Source organism: Lichenostomus cassidix, chromosome 1 (genome assembly GCF_008360975.1).
Source record: "Lichenostomus cassidix isolate B80296 chromosome 1, HeHo_3.0, whole genome shotgun sequence".
NCBI classification, from domain to species: Eukaryota; Metazoa; Chordata; class Aves; order Passeriformes; family Meliphagidae; genus Lichenostomus; species Lichenostomus cassidix.
The window spans coordinates 31309908-31314667 of NC_139479.1; the positions used below are offsets into that span (position 1 = coordinate 31309908).

Below are 4760 nucleotides of genomic sequence, written 5' to 3' on the forward strand. Positions count from 1 at the left end.
AGGGCTCCAACAGCATCCCTCCCCTCAGGCTGGCTCGGATCTCCTCCCGAGCGGCCGCAGCTCCGCGGGGCCAGCGCTGCTCCGCCGAGGCGAGTCCTGCGGGATGCTGCGGTGGGAGGGGAGTCCCTTCCACAATTAAACAGCACCACCTGCAGGCCCCACGGCTCCGCTGTGCCGGGGCTGCTCCGCTGTGCCTCTCCCCGCGGTGATCCGGCTGGATTTGCCCGCATGGCTGCGGCTGACTGGGGCGAGCAGCAGCAGGGCTTTCTCGGCTCCCTCTGCCCGCTGGCGCAGGGAGAACAGCAGCACCCGGTTGTGTTGTCACAGAGTGAAGGATCTCAGACCTGCCCCTTCCAGGGAAAGCACCACCAGGAAAGATGTGAGAGCCGGGGTTGTTCACCATGGGGAAGTCTTGGGGGAGATCTTATTGCAGCCTTTCAGTATGTAAAGAAGGCTTATGAAAATGAGGGAAATGGATCTTTTATACGGGCAGTGACAGGACAAGAGGGAACAGTTTAAAACTAAAAGAGGAGAGATTTAGATGTTATGAAGAAATTCCTTACTATGAGGGTGGTGAGGCACTAGCACACGTTGCCCAGAGATGTTGTGGATGGCCCATCCCTGGAAGACCTGAAGGACAGGTTGTATGGGGCTTTGAGTAAGCTGATCTGGTGGAAGGTATCCGTGCCCATGACAGGGGAGGTGGAATTACATGATCTTTACAGTCCCTTCCAACCCAAACCGTTCCGTGTAAAGTGGGAAATAGAATTCATCCCCTGTGAATGTGCTTGCTCTTAGGTGCACTTTTCCATATAAAAGAGAAAAAAAAAGACAAAACTCCCCCGCTTACCACCCTTACTCCTGCTCCTGGATGTCCCAGGTGAGAGACAGACCAGAAAAATGGAGAGAAGGTGAGCGAGACACAAACCAATGTTTTAACATTGATTACTTCCCCTTTAAATCACAAACTTTTTTTTTTTTTAAACGTTTTAAGCCCCCTGCTGCTGGCACATTAAAATGTCTTCTGAATCCCTGACTACTCTTAAATCATCAGCACTAGGTTGTTAACATTTTTCTGCTGATACTTTTTTTTTTACTAATAATATCTCTGCTGTGTTATAGAAATCCTGCTAAAGGAACCATGACTGATATTTTTTCTTTCTTTCCTTTTTATTTTTATTTTTTTTTATTTTTTTATTTTTTTTTTTTTTTAATTCTGAGGGTCTATGTCTCTATTTTCAAGAATGTATTTTCCTAAAATCCACCTGGGGAATTTGTTTCTGCTGCTCAGCTGCATCTTTCCAACAAACCTGCAGAATGAAGACAAGTTTACTACACCCTCCAGGTATAATATCAATGCTTCTTAAAAAAATAAGCACCACAAACCCAACAAATCCAAACATTTTAAAGAATTTGGTTACTTTAGAATGGGTGAAACGAGCCTCTGTGGAAGAAGACAATCACCTGTGGCTCAAGTGGAAGATGGTTTGCACTTGGCCACCATTGTGCTATTGTACCTTGGCTTGTACCCAGAGCAGTGACCAACTTCTCCCATGTTTGGAGGGGTGTTTTGTCCCAACCACAGCTGGAGTTCACTGTTGTTGCTGTGAGCCTTCTCCAGATGTTCATGGCATGCTGGCAGCAGAGGTGGCAGTGTGATCTTTATCTCTTATAAGCTGGCCCAGGGGCAACCATTTTTCAGCCTGCCCTCCTGCCCACTCCAGGCACCCAGGACTCCCACAGGGAACCCAGGATTACAGCATTGCTGCTGCCTGCATTGAGGGTAGCTCTGATGTTCTGTGCCCATCTCTGTACTGTCATTATCCCTGTGACACCACTCTGTGATCAGGATCACAACAGTCTGGATCTTAGCTCAAGGACTTTAACAATGCCTCCTTCAAGGGTCGTATAAGTAGTGTGATGTATAGTGGCTGTTTTGTTGCCAGGAGAGACAACTGAACATTAGCTGGTGTCTTGGGAGTGCCCTGTAGCTTCAGGCACTCCCAGGATTTCCCAGCTCAGCTATGTGCAACTGCATCTCTTTTGTTCAGATCAATATCTAAGTTACAAAATCATCCTTTTCTACTACACTGGGAGTTGAATGCTCTGAGGATTCATTACTATCCAGGCCTGTGACTTTGTACAGTCAGGGGCAGCAGAAGTATTACGTATGTAATGAAAATATCTCAGAGCAAGCTCTGTCTCTGATGACCTTCTTGCATGAAAACTAAATGAAAGATTTGTAGCAAAAACTGAAAAATAATTTAAACACAAATGTTGGCATCCCAGTTTGGCTGAAGAGCAAAGGAAGTATTAAAGCATTGTACAGGGCCCTGGTGTAACGTTATATGGGACAGAGGTTGCAGCTATGGACACCAAAGTTCAAGAAAAAGGAGCTGCAACAGAAACAGGGATGCTGTGCTGGTGCTGGAAAAGCTGCCTTGCTGTTAAGGAGAGTCTTAAAAGGACGGAATAGATTCTCCTGGTCTGATGATGTGCCTTCATCATACAAAAAGGAGGATGGAGAACCAAAACCCCCAATCACTCCTACAGTGAGTTCTGGAAGGAGTCACATGAAAGGTACCTGAGAGAGCAGGAGTTAGATTTGATACTTGGTCATTTCCATCTGTGTTCACTCATTGCACTGGCCAATGTGTAATGCAGCCAATGCTTTTCAGTGAGAGTTGGACTAAATGCTGCATAAATAAATTGCTGGTGCCCAGGCATAAATGCCACTGAGACTGCTTGCCTTGGGAAGTTTGTCACAGGTGTCTGAATGCCGAAAACTGGCAAAGCTTGCCCACAACACAATGGCCATGTCCTCCTCCAGGGATGGATGTTTGCTTCAGTGCCTGGAAGCACAGCCCTGTTTCTGAGAGTCCTGTGGGGCTGCAGGCATGCCTCACCCTCAGCTGCCTGCGATTTGTGATCATGAGTGTGATGGCAGGTGGAGATCAGCATGCTGTGTACAGTCACCTGGTAGCAATCTCCTCCACAGGTTTTTACAGCTTAAATGTACTAGGCAAGAGGGAATGACCTGGATTTTCCTCTGCTGGATGTGGTGCAATTACACTGGGGATTCAAATGTTTAGTTACTACCCAGCAGCTCTTGCAGAAATTGCAGTTCTCCCCTGGGCAGCTGTCTACCCTTATTGGCAGGCAGGCATTCCTCCAGCCTCATATTCCCCATCACATCAAGCTCACCAGCCTTTGTTGTTTGAAACCTGGATGGATTAACTGGAAACTATCCTTTTGGAGGTCATCACCAGTCTGGTGGGGCTGAGGGGGTCACTGCAGCAAACTCTGAGCCAGCAAGGCTGTTTCCCTGGGGAAACAGCTGCAGCTCAGGCCAAGTGTGGCATTACCTGCTGGTACCCTGTCCCTTGCATTTGTGCTGTTAATAGGAAGACATAGCTGGTGACCTCTCTTCTCCCTCTCCTGACTGGGACTCCTGGATTCACCATGCTGGGCTAAAAACTTCCCAGGGCAACTCATTTCCCAGGGCACTGCAAGCCTGAGAGAACTGCACTGGGAATTATGAGACATGTTCTCACTCTGCAGTCTGGGTGCACAAACAAGCCATTTCTGTTTCCTTATTTGTTTGTCAGAAATGAAGATTTGCCTTCTGCTCACAGTACTGAGCATCGCTTGAACTCTGCAGCAGATTCTTTCCATCAATAATGAATTTTTTTTTTTTCTAGATGGAGGGACACATCCAAGGCTTGGACACCTCTGCTTATGCTTCAGACTAGGCAGACACAAGAAAAGTTAGGTCCAGACTGTGACAGCAATAGTAGAGTAAAGCTCTGAGAAGGTTTTATTGGCTTGGATGTAGTTTCACTTCAACAGGGCTTTCCATGTTCTGGGACAGAGCTGGCTCAAATCCAGTTTTTAGACCACACAGACAGTCTTGGTCCCTCTGCACTGTCTGTGTCTTTTATAGCCACAGAACAGGATCCCTTGTAAATGAGGAGTCTACTGCTTGGGTCACCACCCTCTCTGTAATGAATGTTTGTTATGGAAAAGTCTCACACTGGAAAGAAACCTCACTAGTGAATCTACTCAACACTTCTAATCCAAGTCAACAAAGTATGCTTTGGTTATCAAAAATTTGCATAACACTCATTCTGTTTATTGGTTAGGATCCTCCATGGCATGCCCTAAATAGATGAAGAGGAAAAGGTTTACTCATCAAAAAGGAATGTTTTGTTGCTTGAGACTACATTAAATGCTGTTGGAAAAGATTGTTGCCTGTTTTGAAGTAAAAAAATATCATGTGCATAATGTGGCAGAAATGGAAACAGTTCTGGATTGCAGGAGGGTTAAACCAAGATGAGATAATAATGCAATATGCTGTTGTTGAAAACCAGCAAACTCTACTTTTAATTCTAGCTTGCTAAATGATTAGAAGTGCAATGGAGCAGAGATTTTTGTAAGATGGACCTCAATTTATGCTGAATATTCAAAAGGCAGAGCTGTGAAATTTAAGCACCTCCAAAATGTGTGGTTGGCTTCTGCTTTCAGAAATGCCTAATCGCAAATCTTTTTTCTTTTCTAGTTTATGGGCTGTGATGGTGCTTTAGGCTTTGCCAAATATAATATTGCAGGAGTGTAGAATTACATGTTCTATGACTTGAAAGAGCAAGAAAGCTGAAAATATTGGCATTTATTTCCTGTTGCACCTGAAGGAATACAAGCCTCTGCATTCATGAAGCTGGAGCAGGAGCAGGGAGGGACTCAAAACCCCTAAACCAAATAGA

The 4760-nt window shown here is 45.5% G+C and overlaps 1 long non-coding RNA gene across 2 annotated transcripts; it reads left to right on the plus strand.

Moving 5' to 3' along the window:
• The first annotated feature begins 202 nt into the window (after positions 1 to 202).
• LOC146444466 (uncharacterized) lies at positions 203 to 4558 on the plus strand. 2 transcript variants are annotated; one of them, XR_014850845.1, is made up of 3 exons: positions 203 to 379; positions 799 to 911; positions 1222 to 4558. It is a non-coding gene; the product is annotated as an uncharacterized LOC146444466 (long non-coding RNA). The 2 variants fall into 2 exon arrangements; XR_014850844.1 differs by having other exon boundaries at positions 1244 to 4558.
• The last annotated feature ends 202 nt before the right edge of the window (positions 4559 to 4760 follow it).